The sequence below is a fragment of the Somniosus microcephalus genome, chromosome 9, assembly GCF_052327205.1.
Source record: "Somniosus microcephalus isolate GS21.2 chromosome 9, FLI_Smic_1.0, whole genome shotgun sequence".
NCBI lineage: Eukaryota > Metazoa > Chordata > Chondrichthyes > Squaliformes > Somniosidae > Somniosus > Somniosus microcephalus.
Window position 1 is genome coordinate 28,844,823 of NC_140995.1, and position 16,050 is coordinate 28,860,872.

Genomic DNA, 16,050 nt, shown 5'->3' on the forward strand with positions numbered 1-16,050 from the left:
TCAGGTCCCTTCTCTGGCCAGGCAGTCCCATCTGCCAGCAGACTTCAACCAAGGCCACCGGACGGTCTCCAACACACGACCAACCTGGTTCCCCCCTTTAATATTCCCTCTCTGTAGAGAGGTGTATGGCTTCACCTGCAGTGCCACAGCTGAAATCAGGAACCCAGAACATGAAGGATGGTGAAGTACAAGCTCGTGTCACACAGTGCATTGGTCTGTTCCATATACCTCCCATTTACTGAAAAATGTTGCCTGTATTTACCATTTTATTTTGTCATCCTTAAATTGAAATTATGATCCCTTGTTCTGAATTTTTTTACACAGCAGAAAAACCTATTTGAGGCATTTGGCAAATGCCTGAATCTTAAATGCTTATATCAGTTCACCCCTTGGTTTTATCATTTCAAGAGAGAAACATCCCTGGTTAGCTAACCTCTCCTCATAGCTCTGTCCCCATTGTCACCTTCCTTTGTACTCCCTCCAGCAACTTCATATCTTTTTTTTTAAATAGAGAGAACAAAACTGGTTGCAGTGCTCCATATGTGCAATAAATAAAGCCAGATATCATTTTACAGCGTAGTGGTTAGCACTGTTGCCTCACAGCGCCAGGGACCGGGGTTCGAATCCGGCCTCGGGTGACTGTCTGTGTGGAGTTTGCACATTCTCCCCGTGTTTGCGTGGGTTTCCTCCGGGTGCTCCGGTTTCCTCCCACAGTCCAAAGATGTGCGGGTTAGGTTGATTGGCTATGATAAATTGACCCTTAGTGTTAGGGGGATTAAATACGTGGGGTTACGGGGATAGGGTGGGATATGTGTTGATGTAGGGGTTACGGGGATCGGGTGGGATATGTGTCGGTGCAGGCTCGATGGGCCAAAATGGCCTCCATCTGCACTGTGGGATTTCTGTGATTGAATCCCAACCTTCTGTGCATTTACCTAGCTGCCTATGAAATCTGTAGCGATCTAGCTACCCCAAGACCTAGATACTTTTTCCTGTTGTAATATTGCAAACATATTTCCATGTAGTACATAATCCATACTATCCTTAACTTTATATTTCTCCATATTAAATTGAATTTGTCACTTCTCTGCCCCCTGATCAGCTCCTCTAGATCCCTTTGGATTTACACAAATTGATTATTGCTCCCAGTTTGGTGTCGTCTGCAAATTTAGACACGTTGGACACGATTAGATCCTCCAAATCTTTTATGAAAATCCTAATGATAGTGGCCCCAGCAATAATTCTTGTGACAGATCACTAACAGCCAACTACCACCTGTACATCACAACATTGGTCTGTTCCATATATCTCCCATTTACTGAAAAATGTTGCCTGTATTTACCATTTTATTTTGTCATCCTTAAATTGAAATTATGATCCCTTGTTCTGAATTTTTTTACACAGCAGAAAAACCTATTTGAGGCATTTGGCAAATGCCTGAATCTTAAATGCTTATATCAGTTCATCCCAACTACCTAATCCAGTCCAATATGTTGCCATCTATCCCATAAGTCCAAACCTTATGCAGTAGTTCATTAGGCTGGGAAGTGTCAATGCCTTTCTGGAATCCAAGCATACAACATTAAGGCTACAAGTTTGTTGCAGTAGTTATACACAGTGGTACAGTAATCTTCCATTTGGTGTAGCGGAAGACAGTGATGACCCCTATCTTTACTGGAATGCCATTGGGTTGGGTCACCATTCTTGTGATGTCTGGAGAGATGTGCTCCCATCTCCCATTGGCCTTCGTTTCGCTCTCTGGAGATGTACTGTGGAGTGGCTGGTGCTGCAGGTCCTATAAATCTGTAGGAACCACAGACAAGATCGCTTGCGTTCTTTACAAACACACTTGCAACTTTGCTATAGATAGTGGCCAGCCGACATTCGTTCCCACTTCCTAGAAAAAACAACCCCACATGGACGCGAGTCACTGGGAGACTGGAGGAGCTGATTCAGTCAGCAGGGAAGAACTCATTTTGATTTGACACCACAGTTAAAGTTTGTATAATTGCAGCAAGGTTCGACATCTCGTAGATAGTAAGATTGATTCCATGCGCTTTGTCTTCATTTTACTGCAGTGACAACATCATTTATACAACACTGATCAGCACAGCCGGTACACAAGACATCGATGCTTCATGCATCTCATGTTACCTGTTTTTGCTAAAATCCAATTTCTTTGTGGAATGAATAAATACATGAATGTCAAGCTGTGAACAAATGCATCTTTAATTAAAAAATAACATTGCTCAAAAAGAAAAATTCACAACCCTGCAGATGAAATATTGAAGCCGGGTCTCAAGAAAAAAAAACTTATGAATTCTGCTAAAGCTGTTCCTTTACAGACCAATAAAAGAATCAGCAGTACTAACATGGATTGCAATTTGTCTAAACTGAGAAAATTATGTTTTTGACAAGATATCAAGGCAGTTTCAGAAAATTATAGGGAAAAGAAGCAGCTGCATGCACATTGGATTTACATACACTCATTGGAAAAATAGACTAGGCTTGTGATCCTGCAAGTATAAAAGATTAAGGGGTGATCTAATTGAGGTGTTTAAGATGGTTAAAGGATTTGATGGGGTTGATAGAGAGAAACTATTACCTCTGGTGGGGGAGTCCAGAACAAGGGCATAACCTTAAAATTAGAGCAGGCGATTCGTGGGTGATGTCAGGAATCACTTCTTCACACAAAGGGTAATGGAAACCTGGAACTCTCTCCCCCAAAAAGCTGTTGAGGCTGGGGTGGGTCAATTGGAAATTTCAAAACTGAGACTGATAGATTTTTGTTAGGCAAGGGTATTAAGGGTTACGGAACCAAGGTGAGTAGATGGAGTTAAGATACAGATCAGCCATGATCTGATTGAATGGCAGAACAGGCTCGAGGGGCTGAAAGGCTGACTCCTGTTCCTATGTTCTCAGAAAGAATATAACAATCACCTGACTCAGAAATTGCTGCGAATTAATGGCGCCAGCCAATATTGGTGCGCAAAAAATCCAGCAATTTACGGCGATGAAGGTTCCCTACAAATTGCTGGACGATTTGCGCTGCTCCACTCTTAGCCTCGACAAAAATGCAAAATAATCTTGCCACTGCCATTTGGAGCTGACAATTCACGTGTCCGGATCCTGTTAATGATGTGATTAACGGTCCTGACGTGACATTCAACCCTGGAGGCCCAGAAAGGAAACAGGTGAAGCTGTGGAGTCTCACTCCAGCAGGTAGTGAATTGTTCCTAGAGGTCTTTTAACCTGTTTTTTTGAAGGTCTTGGCAGTATTTTTGTGCCAATCGTGCCATCCACACTCCTGTTAGTGCCGGAAGGCAATCATTTTCAGGCTGCAAAGCTGTTTTGACATTCAGAAATGCAAATTAGATAGATTTCTTCCAGAAAATAATTTTGGGCTACAGTATATATATATATTTTTTATTCATTGATGGGATGTGGGCGTCGCTGGCTGGCTAGGCCTGCATTTAGTGCCCATCCCTAATTGCCCTTGAGAAGATGGTGGTGAGCCGCCTTCTTGAACCGCTGCAGTCCATATGGTGTAGGTACACCCACAATGCTGTTAGGAAGGGAGTTCCAGGATTTTGGCCCAGCGACAGTGAAGGAACGGCGATACAGGTCCAAGTCAGGATGGTGTGTGGCTTGGAGGGGAACTTGTAGGTGGTGATGTTCCCATGCGTCTGCTGCCCTTGTCCTTCTAAGTGGTAGAGGTCGCGGGTTTGGAAGGTGCTGTTGAAGGAGCTTTGGCGAGTTGCTGCAGTGCATCTTGTAGATGGTACACACTGCAGCCACAGTGCGCCGGTGGTGGAGGGAGTGAATGTTGAAGGTGGTGGATGGAGTGCCAATCAAGCGGGCTGCTTTATCCTGAATGGTGTCGAGCTTCTTGAGTGTTGTTGGAGCTGCACTCATCCAGGCAAGTGAAGAGTATTCCATCACACTCCTGACCTGTGCCTTGTAGATGGTGGAAAGGCTTTGGGGAGTCAGGAGGTGAGACACTCGCCACAGAATTCCCAACCTCTGGCCTACTCTTGTAGTCACAGTATTTATATGGCTGGTCCAGTTCAGTTTCTGATCAATGGTAACCCCCAGGATGTTGATAGTGGGGGATTCAGTGATGGTAATGCCATTGAATGTCAAGGGGAGATGGTTAGAGTCTCGCTTGTTGGAGATGGTCATTGCCTGGCACTTGTGTGGTGCGAATGTTACTTGCCACTTGTCAGCCCAAATCTGAATGTTGTCCAGGTCTTGCTGCATATGGACATGGACTGCGTCAGTATCTGACGAGTCTCGAATGGTGCTGAACAGTGTGCAATCATCAGCGAACATCCCCACTTCTGACCTTATGATGGAGGGAAGGTCATTGATGAAACAGCTGAAGATGGTTGGGCCTAGGACACTGCCCTGAGGAACTCCTGCAGTGATGTCATGTGATTGAGATGAATGACCTCCAACAACCACAGCCAACTTCCTTTGTGCTAGGTATGATTCCAACCAATGGAGAGTTTTCCCCTTGATTCCCATTGACTTCAGTTTTGCTAGGGCTCCTTGATGCCACACTCGATCAAATGCTGCCTTGATGTCAAGGGCAGCCACTCTCACCTCACCTCTTGAGTTCAGCTCTTTTGTCCATGTTTGGACCAAGGCTGTAATGAGGTCAGGAGCTGAGTGGCCCTGGCGGAACCCAAACTGGGCGTCAGTTAGCAGGTTATTGCTGAGTAGGTGCCGCTTGATAGCACTGTCGATGACACCTTCCATCACTTTGCTGATGATTGAGAGTAGACTGATGGGACGGTAATTGGCCGGGTCAGATTTGTCCTGCTTTTTGTAGACAGGACATACTTGGGCAATTTTCCACATTGCCGGGTAGATGCCAGTGTTGTAGCTGTACTGGAACAGCTTGGCTAGGGGCGCAGCTAGTTCTGGAGCACAAGTCTTCAGTACTATTGCCGGAATGTTGTCAGGGCCCATAGCCTTTGCAGTATCCAGTGTCTTCAGCCGTTTCTTGACATCACGTGGAGTGAATTGAATGGGCTGAAGACTGGCATCTGTGATGCTGGGGACCTCCGGAGGAGGCCGCAGATGGATCATCCACTCGGCACTTCTGGCTGAAGATAGTTGCAAATGCTTCAGCCTTGTCTTTTGCACTCACGCGTTGGGCTCCACCATCATTGAGGATGGGGATATTTTTGGAGCCTCCTCCTCCTGTTAACTGTTTAATTGTCCACCACCACTCACGACTGGATGTGGCAGGACTGCAGAGCTTTGATTTGATCCGATGGTTGTGAGATCGCTTAGCTTTGTCTATCGCATGTTGCTTCTGTTGTTTGGCATGCAAGTAGTCCTGTGTTGTAGCCTCACCAGGTTGACACCTCATTTTTCGGTATGCCTGGTGCTGTTCCCGGCATGCTCTCTTGCACTCTTCGTTAAACCAGGGTTGATCTCCTGGCTTGATGGTAATGGTAGAGTGAGGGATATGCCGGGCCATGAGGTTACAGATTGTGGTTGAATACAATTCTACTGCTGCTGATGGCCCACAGCACCTCATGGATGCCCAGTTTTGAGTTGCCAGATCTGTTCGAAATCTGTCCCATTTAGCACGGTGGTAGTGCCACACAACACAGTGGAGGGTATCCTCAACATGAAGACGGGACTTCGTCTCCACAAGGACTGCGTGGTGGTCACTTCCACCAATGCTGTCATGGACAGATACATCTGCAACAGGTAGATTGGTGAGGATGAGATCAAGTAGCTTTTTCCCTCTTGGTTCCCTCACCACCTGTCGCAGACCCAGTCTGGCAGCTATGTCCTTTAGGACTCGGCCAGTTGTGGTGCTACCGAGCCACTCTTGGTGATGGACATTGAAGTCCCCCACCCAGAGGACATTTTGTGCCCTTGCTACTCTCAGTGCTTCTTCCAACTGGTGTTCAACATGAAGGAGTACTGATTCATCAGCTGAGGGAGGGCGGTAGGTGGTAATTAGCAGGAGGTTTCCTTGCCCATGTTTGACTTGATGCCATGAGACCTCATGGGGTCCTGAATCAATGTTGAGGACTCCCAGGGCTACTCCCTCCCGACTATAGTGCCACCACCTCTGGTGGGTCTGTCCTGCTGGTGGGACAGGACATACCCAGGGATGGTGATGGTGGTGTCTGGGACATTGGTTGTAAGGTATGATTCGGTAATTATGACTATGTCAGGCTGTTGCTTGACTAGTCTGTGGGACAGCTCTCCCAATTTTGGCACAAGCCCCCAGATGTTGGTAAGGAGGACTTTGCAGGGTCGACAGGGCTGGGTTTGCTGTTACCGTTGTCGTTGTCGTTTCCGGTGCCGAGGTCGATGCTGGGTGGTCCGTCTGGTTTTATTCTTATTGTTTTTCGTAGCGGTTGTTTACAACTGAGTGGCTTGCTAGGCCATTTCAGAGGGCATTAAGAGTCAACCACATTGCTGTGGGTCTGGAGTCACATGTAGGCCAGACCAGGTAAGGACGGCAGATTTCCTTCCCTAAAGGACATTAGTGAACCAGATGGGTTTTTGCAACAATCGACAATGGTATCATGGTCACCATTACTAAGATTAACATTTAATTCCAGAATTAAATTGAATTGAATTTAAATTCCACCAGCTGCCGTGGTGGGATTTGAACCCATATCCTCAGCGCATTTGACTGAGCCTCTGGCTTACGAGTCTAGTGACATAACCACTACGCCACCACCTCCCAGGGCATCCCGTCTACATCCCGCACACCTACCCTGCCATTGACTCATTGTTAACACCTCAAGGACCAATACAATAATTCCCAAACACACCTGGGTTACAATGTCCTCTTCTTCTGCTTGTTCTTTTAAAATTATTTTCTTACTTTTTCTTTCTGTCTCTCTTTTCTCTCTCTCATAATCCACTTGATTTCTTTCCTTCCCTTTATTTCTTTTTCTGTGTCTAATTTGACTAATTCACCCTATTTCCTTCCCTGCCGTTCGCTCTGTTTCTTGCTCTATCCTTTTCCTTCATTGGTTAAGCAGCGAGACCATTGGGCACCACGTTCATGAGGTCCCAGAGGCGACGTTGACATCGCTGCCTTTTATCAATTCGCACTTCCAGCAAATTGTGGGGCAAATCTGCGATCGGAAGGGTGAGGAAGAAAGTCAAATTCACGTCGCTCGCTGTAAGGAGCGATTCCAGCAATTTCTGGCCCAGTGTTTACTGTAACATCACCCATCTCCACCCCTGCCTTAGCCTATTGCCACTGAAACCCTCACCCATGCTTCTGTCACCTCCGGACTAGACGACTCCATCGCTCTCCTGGCCGGTCTCCCCTTCACACTTTGTAAACTTCTACTCATCCAAAATTCTGCTGCCCATATCCTGTGCTGCACCAAATCCCGCTCGCTCGCTCCTCACCCCTGTCCTTGTTGATCTACATTGACACTCTCATCCTCATATTTCAGTTTCTTCATGGCCTTGGCTCTCCCTATCATTATAACCTCATCTAGCCCTACAACACCTCCCAGAATTCTGACATCTTCCAAATCTGGCCTTTTGTCCCGCCGTTAGCTTCCGATCCTTCAGCCATCTAAGCCCCATGCTCTGGAATTCCCTAACTAAACCCTTCTGGCACTTCAGCTCCCTCTCCTGCTTTAAGCCCCTCCTTAAAACTACCTCTTTGACCGAGCTTTTGGTCATGCTACCTCATTCTTCATCTCAATATCCATTTGCGTCTGAATATGCCTCTGTGAAGCAACTTTGGCTCATTTTCAACTTTAAAGGTTCTATATAAAGACCAGTTGTTATTATTGCTGCTCTGTATGTTTAATTTTAGTTCGATATTAGACTGGCTGAGTGAACTATCAAGAAAGATTGTGGAGTTCTACAATTTTTTTCTAACTCCTGTGAACATTACAGAAAGTTCACTCCCTTCCCAAAGAAATGGACTGAACCATTCTCCTATGTACAACTTCCATTAGCAGTGATTCCTACTTCTGTCTCGTCCTTCTTAAAAGTGCTTTGTCACTCATTAGATTCTTAAATGATAACTTTCTGGGTTAAAAAATCAGGTAATGTAATTGGTTATGTAACTGTACAGATCTCCCTTCCCCATTTAAAAAAAAGAGAAAGTAAAAGCTTTCTTCCCTGAAGACAGTGACCATTTAAAATGCGCATCCGTTCAGCAACCGCTCGGACCCGTTCTCATGAAGGTCTCGCTGCTACTGTTAACCTGCCTTTCAGATGTTGAGTGGCCCACCGTCCATGGAAACATGCAGAGTATTGTTTCCTCAGAAATCACACTGTGGGAATTGGCAACAAATGTGTTTGTGCATTCGAATGAAGTTCCTTTGCTCTGCTATTTTTAAGAAGGTGCTAATCCGTTGAAAATAAATTGGTTAACATCTTTGGTAAGATAACAGAGGACACTCGTATGAATATTTTATTGCATTGGTTACTGTGACGGCACAGCTGGATTTCAACTGCAATACAAATACACTGGGAATACCAGAGATTTGTAGCAAAGGATAAGGCTTTATGTTTCCATCTGAAGTGAGAACCATCATCTTTTATTTGAGCAAGATAATTCATTGCTGGGAGAAAGAAAATATACACTTAATAAAATATTGAAAGTAAAATGGGGAAAATTGTGAATTATTTACACATGATCAAAATATCTGCATTTTTTCATATTTTTTCTATACTTTTGCTATGATATTAATTATTAAATGTTTGTTTTCTGTTACTATTTTATTTTTACTTTGTTTTGGATATGTTTATATTTGTCTCCTATAAGGCCAAGAATCAATAAATGGTTGAAGAGCAATGGGAAGAGAACGGGGCAGTGGGAAGAGTGTAGCTAATACAGACAAGGGGGTAATTTTAACCCTACTCGCTCAGCAGAAAGCTGGCAGGTGGGCAGTTAAAATCGCCCTGGCTCTTACCTGTCCGAAAGCCGCCATGAGCGCAGCATCTGCAATTTTAACCTGCTCTCCTGAGCCGGCAGCAAGGACCCGCGCCCGGAGCCAACAGGGTCCTTCATGTTGCGGCCCGATTACATCATTGAGAGCCGACTGTAATTTTAACTCAGGCCTGAGTGGGGAATCCACCTGGAGTTCAAATCGGGGCCCAATGGGGTCATTTACATTTTTGTCACCAGGCGAAAAACAGGTGATAATGAATCGGCCGCCAGGTTTACACTTCACCCGATTTTCTTTTCAGGCAAGGTGTAAACCAGCTGCCGATTCACCATCTCCCGTTTTTCACCTGGCGGTTAAAGTTTTAATGACCCCAATATGCCAAATGACCTCGTTCAGTGCTGCAAACTGAAGTGGTGCAATAGTTCAAGCATATTCTGCCCTCCACCTTCCCTTGTTATTTTGCTCCTCTTTCAGCGCCTGCTCAGACCATTCTCATCGTTCTCGTTCCCCAACTTACTTAACTCCATTTACTCCCTATCAAATCAGGAATCCAATTCACATGTTAAACTTCCATTTTTCTTTCAGTCACTTTTTTCAGTCACTGGATAGAGAGCAAAAAAAAAGGAACTGGGGAGAAGCCAAGCAAGAGAGTAGGAAAAAACACACTTGGTAATAAAAATAATGAACTAATCTGAATAGTTAAGCCAAAAGCAAAATACTCAACAAAGGAAAAAAAAAAAAAAAAAGCAAAATACTGCGGATGCTGGAAATCTGAAATAAAAACAGAAAATGCTGGAAATACTCAGCAGGTCAGGCAGCATCTGTGGAGAGAGAAACAGAGTTAACGTTTCAGGTCGATGACCCGTCAAAAGAGTCAAATACTTCACTCTCCATCGTAATGAAGAATTTTATCACATTATGATCGCTCCGCCCCAAGGGGCCTTGCACAACAAGATTGCTAATTAATCCTTTCTCATTACATAATACCCAGTCTAAGATGGCCTGATCTCTCGTTGGTTCCTCGACATATTGGTCCAGGTAACCATCCTGTATACACTACAAGAATTCCTCCTCCACAGTATTGTTACTAATTTGGTTAGCCCAATCTATATGTAGATTAAAGTCACCCATGATAACTGCTGTGCCCTTATTGCACGCATCTCAAATTTCCCGTTTAATGCCATCCCCAACCTCAGCATTACTGTTTGGGGGTCTGTATACAACTCCCACTAATGTTTTCTGCCCCTTGGTATTTCTCAGCTCTACCCATACAGATTCCACATCATCAGAGCTAATATCCTTCCTTACTATTGTGTTAATCTCCTCTTTAACTTGCAATGCTACTCCACCTCCTTTTCCTTTTTGCCTGTCTTTCCTGAATATTGAATACCCCTGGATGTTGAATTCCCAGCCTTGGTCACCCTGGAGCCATGTCTCCATAATCCCAGGGTTCAATTCCAGTTCAGACGAATGGGAGAAAAGTCATCCTCTCAGTCTGTAGGCTGTCTGGATTTTATATGAAATTAGTTTCAGCAGTATCCCAGTCCTCAGTGGGTATGTGCTCATAGCACAAAACTGCCCTCAATTTGGCACTATTTGGCTACAGGATGGCTGGCATGGGAAATGGAAAACTGCCACATTGGCGCATTAATGGATGCTGTTCTGTGGTTGGGGGCTGAGGCACCTGGCCCGGGGATTGTGCTATACCTGGCCCGGGAATCCTCAATACTGAGACCGGGTGCCTGAAGTGGAAACCGTTCCATTCCTCAGCACTAACATCCGTCAACTTGATGAGCACAAAATTCCCAAAAACAAGTGTTGCGAGATGGTAGACAATGGATTTTAAAGCTGGTACTGTAGTTAGTTTCACTAGTCTTGCTGTGCTCTGTTACAAGTACTAAGAAGGACTTTTAGGTATGTTTCTTACTCCAAGGGGTGTTTCAGCCAGCTTAAAGATGAAGGGGGCATCAGTTATTATATTGTATTCCATAGTGACCCAACCATATAAATTCCTTTAGCTGATACTTCATTCTAATTAAAGCTGACTCTCTCTTTCAATATTTTGGTGTCAAATCGCAGTGGATTTTAGACAGATACCGCCTCTTACATTATTTTAATGATTTGTTTGCAGCTTTAACACCCCCACTGTGTACTGCTTGACAAATTATATAACATTTTCAGCACAGAAACAGACCATTCGGCCAACTGGTCTATGCGCCACACGAGACATCTCCCACCCCTCTTCATCTAACTCTAACAGCATAGTCTTCTATTCCTTTCTCCCTCATGTGTTTATCTAGTTTTCCCTTAAATGCATCGATGCTATTTGCCTCAACTACTCCTTGTGGTAGCGAGTTCCACATTCTAACCACTCTCTGGGTAAAGAAGTTTCTCCTGAATTCCCTATTTGATTTATTGGTAACTATCTTATATTTATGGCCCCTGGTTTTGGAACTAGATTAAGCACATTTATTCGCTGTCCGTGCTCACCTAAACTGCTTCCTGGTATTTTAACACTGTTCAAACTATTTTGCAGCTTTCAAAATGTTGGCATGTTTTAAATACAGCATCATTTTTGAAACAGTACAATCTTGAACCCAGAGTGTACTGAATGCATTGTGACATTGTGTTTCGAAAGCTGCAGCTGTGTAATGGCAAGAGAAGTGCTTTTCATACATTCTATTACTGAATGTGATAAGGACCTTTCAAACAGCAGTTACAATAGCACTTTCATGTCAATGTGAAATGTTTTTAGGCAAGTGTCCACACTGAGGTGGTAATATAACTTGCTGTTCAGGTCCCCAGCTGACTCCAAGGCCCACTAAAGCCAAGCAGTGTGAAGCCCTCCCCAGGAGGCTGTCGTACAGCATTTGGGCTTCACACTGAGTGTAGTATAACTCCCGTCCAACTGAGATTAAGAATTGCTCAGGTGGTCTGTTGAATCTCCTGGCCTTTTTATAAATGTACCATTGAATCTTTATAATGAATGACGCTGCCTGCTCACTCCTATTATTAAAGAATAGCTGCCTGGGGAAGTGGAGCTCTGTGCATGCTTTCACAGAGCGAGGCACAACCAGGTGCAGCCTGCAGTGTCACACAGGACTTGCAGCTGTGCTCACTCTGCAGCTACCTATCTCAGTTCAGTAGTGTAGTGTAACAACAGCATTGTGGCATCTGCTTAAAAGGGCAATACCTTCATCAAAAAAACGTTTGCTAAACTTTTTTTGCTTGCTTAAAATTACCCAACATAATGATCTAAAATCTGCTGAAATCCATGGCACTCTCTCTTACCATTCCGACAACAGAAGATATGGAAATTCGAGCTCTTGTTTCTCTCCAAGTACATTTTTTATGAAGACAGTGACACCTTATACGGAATAATGCTTTATTGTATATTGCTTGGAGGTGTATTGCTCAACTTGCAAATTTGAAAATTGGGGTTACAGGCCCAAAATATCACGGATGCTTTATTTTACATTATTCATAGTACCATGAATATTTGAGGAACCTAATATTATCAGTCATTTACTGTAATTTATGTACATCAAGTAAGCTTAATTCACTGTTATGGTTTCCACACATTTTAATGTCCTTTGTATTATAACTATTTGTAATTGTAACACAATTGATTGAAACATATAAGATCCTGAGGGGTCTTGACAGGGTGGATATGGAGAGGATGTTTCCTCTTGTGGGAGAATCTAGAACTAGGGGGTCACTGTTTAAAAATAAGGGGTCGCCCATTTAAGACAGAGATGAGGAGACATTTTTTCTCACAGAGGGTCGTGAGTCTTTGGAACTCTCTTCCTCAGAGGGCGGTGGAAGCAGAGTCTTTGAATATTTTTAAGGCAGAGTTAAATAGATTCTTGATAAGCAAGGGGGTGAAAGGTTATCGGGGGTAGGCGGGAATGTGGAGTAATCAGATCAGCCATGATCTTATTGAATGGCGGAGCAGGCTCGAAGGGCTGAGTGGCCTACTCCTGCTCCTAATTCGTATGTTCGTATGTAATAGAATGACTGTGGCCCTACTAACATAGTGGGAGAACCTTATGGTCCTTACATGGTAGTGCTATATGGCACAGACATCCCTCTAATTTTAATGGTTACTCGTCATTCTCCTGTAGTGTTGCTTTCAGTGAGTCAGAAGTTTTGCTGTTGTGCCGAGTGGTATTACTGGGGACACTGAGTTATCAGCATTGAGAATATGAGCTGGGAAGAGATTCCCAACCTGGCAGTGCTGGGGTAGGGGTCTCAGAAGCTAGCAAAAGTTTGTGAAGGCGGGGGGGGGGCGGGGACAGAGGAGCGAGGAAGTCCCAAGGTTCCAGGAACACTGGAGAGGGAAGTTCCGGAAACAGAGGCAAGTCCTGGGATCACTGGGAGAGGGAGGTTTGCTGGTACCTGGCAGTAATGGGGGAAATGTCAGTGTGGAGGAAGTGGGCCAAGGAAATAGAACCCAAACCACCCTTTGCCCCTTTTGAACCGGTTTACAACCCCCACTGCATTCCCTACAATCAGTGTCCTCCCTGTCTTTATCTTCCTGCCTCAAAGCACTTAAAGGTAAATTTTCTGCTTCTTAAAATTAATGGACAGATATCACAAGGCTGTGGATGTACCATTTCCTATTATGCACTGCCAGCTTATGCCAGGAGTGTCTAAACATAAAATGTATTCTTTAGTGCATCATTAATGAGTTTGGTGACTTAGACAGTCTTTATAATACACATAAATTTCCATACATCAATAAAAATTACCTCATAAAGCGCTCCAAAATTCATTATTTATGCAAATTTGAAGTTTGTACATAAAAAAAACCCTAAGCTGCAAAATGATTCAGAAAAGAGACTTTTTAAACGGAATTATTACACCAAAATAAAGAGGCGAGTAATGAAAAATAAATCAATTCTCGATAAGCAGTATTTGTTTTCTGACCATTAACAAAGAAATTTCAGAAGCTGCCTGTAAGAACTGTTGTCTATCTGAGCACTTCACAACATGAATTATAAAATAGATTCAAAAATCAAAGCCAGAATAAAAGTCAATAGCCCTCGGATATCTGTAAACCGCAAGTCATTGGACTGCTATAGGCCTTGTTGGACACCAGGCTGGCCACAGTCTGCACAAAGGGATAGGCAGTTGACACATCTCTCTTTGATCTGGGCCTGTTGGGGGGAATCTTGGGGGGCGATTTTGCCAGCCTTGGGGAGGTGGGTATGGAGGCAGGACTGCCGGGAAAATGGCAGAAACTGGGAGCGGGTACCGAACCCGCCCCCAACACACCTCCGTGCCATCTTCCCAGGAGGTGGGTCCCCGACTCGCGCTGGGACCCGTCTCCTCGAGGCGGGAAGGGGATTACAGCCAATTAACTGCCTGTTAACAGGTGGTTAACAGGCAGTTAAGAAGATTATCCCCATTTTTCCAACACAAGTGCGGGCTTCCCGACGCCGGGAAACCCCGCCAGGGTCAGCGAGGGGAGCTGTGGGTCGGCGGGGGTGAGAGGGGTACAAAAGTGCGCTGTGGAAGTGAGTGATGGGTGCAAGTGTGGGGAGGTAAGCATGTGAGGTGAGTGAAAAGTCTTGGAAAAAGTTTCCTTACCTTTGTTTCTTCCTGCAGGCTTCAATCGTTGGGGATCCGGAGGCTCCGGTATCTCCACGGCAGAGATGACAGAACGGCTGCTGCATTCTCCGATGCAACAACCATCTGCTTTCTGCTCAGCAAATAGGTTTGGTGAGTCTTGAATACAAGGACTCTACTTAGAACAGAGCTTGTCAGTGTTTGACAGCTTCTCAAAGCTGTCAAATGATGACAATTCATCTATTAAAAATTTTTGACAGATGAAACGCTGACGTTCTCTGTCACCGGCTTTCCCTTAATTGGCCTGCTAAGCCCGCTGGGCGAGCTGAACAAGGTCAATCAAGGGAAAAAGGTGTGGGTTGGCCGGACGTCGATGGAGGCGGGACTGAAACCTGACGAGCAGCAGTCCCGCCTCCAACACGCCCCCACTGACAAAATCACCCCCAAACACTCTCCAATTGATTTGCTTGCCTGCCATTCTCCCAGTGGTGTCACAGCCAGACCCCAGCAAGAAAGTAGCTCCAAAACAAAGTGTGGCATTTTATAAATTGGGATTGTAGCTTTTTTTAACTCCCCTAAAAGATTCGGATATCCAGATAAAATCAGGACACCCGAGATGTCTGCTGAAAGAATGCATCAGCAAAATTTACTGGAAGCATTTTAGCGATCAATTAAAATCAGATCATTTTTGAATGTTCGATTGAAGTCCCTAATCTTAGTTCAATTATAATTCTTCCATCTCTTTAGCTGCAATTCCCTTTAACTGTGCAATTGCTTGTGTGTTGGGATTTGTGCCAGTAAATTATGCAAAATAACTATGCCATCTCAAGAGTTCTGCATGCAATTGGAGCTAAACTTTCTAAAATTTGTTTTGAATATACATGTGCTAATATCGCCTCGCTCCTACTTATAGTGATTGCTGTTTATATCTGTATTGCTCATGCTCCATCCTGTCAGTTCTTACCTCGATGATGTGTTTATTAGGGGATTATACTTAGCGCCCATGTTTTTTGCCGAAGTGATTGAAGATCGAGGGGCCGATTTTAAACCTATCCTGTCAGCGGAAACCGGACATGTGGTCTGTTAAAATTGCCCAAGTTACTTACCCAACCTAAAGCTGATAGGTTCTGATTTGCACCTACTCTCCTGAGCAGGCAACAAGGACACCCACTGAAAGCCGGCGGGCTCCTTTATTATAACATATGCATGTCGGGTCCCCATGATGTCATCGGGACCCGACTGCAATTTTTACTAGGTGGTGTGAACGGGAAGCGACAGTGAGCTTCCAATCAGGCCAACCCAATGGCTAAGATTGGGCCCAAAAAGGTTTTAATATTAAAAAAAAAAAAAAAATTCTTAAGGAGCAGGAGTGCTCCTCTGGGCCACACAAGAAAATCATAGATCGCCCCCCTGTTGCAAATTGTCCCGCTGTCCCCTGCCCCCCCCCCACCAACCCGACCGCGGGACAGCCCGGCAGCCAATTCCACCACAACCTGCTGTCTGCGGGCAGCCTCCGGCCCGTGCACTTTTACGCCATGGTCAGGTGGGATGTAAATGAGACCCGGGTGTTAAA

The 16,050-nt window shown here is 44.7% G+C and overlaps 1 protein-coding gene across 1 annotated transcript in view; it reads left to right on the forward strand.

The window, feature by feature from the left end:
* Positions 1–16,050, forward strand: part of csmd1b (CUB and Sushi multiple domains 1b) — a 1,295,488-nt gene that overhangs the window by 1,064,881 nt on the left and 214,557 nt on the right. The window lies entirely within an intron of this gene.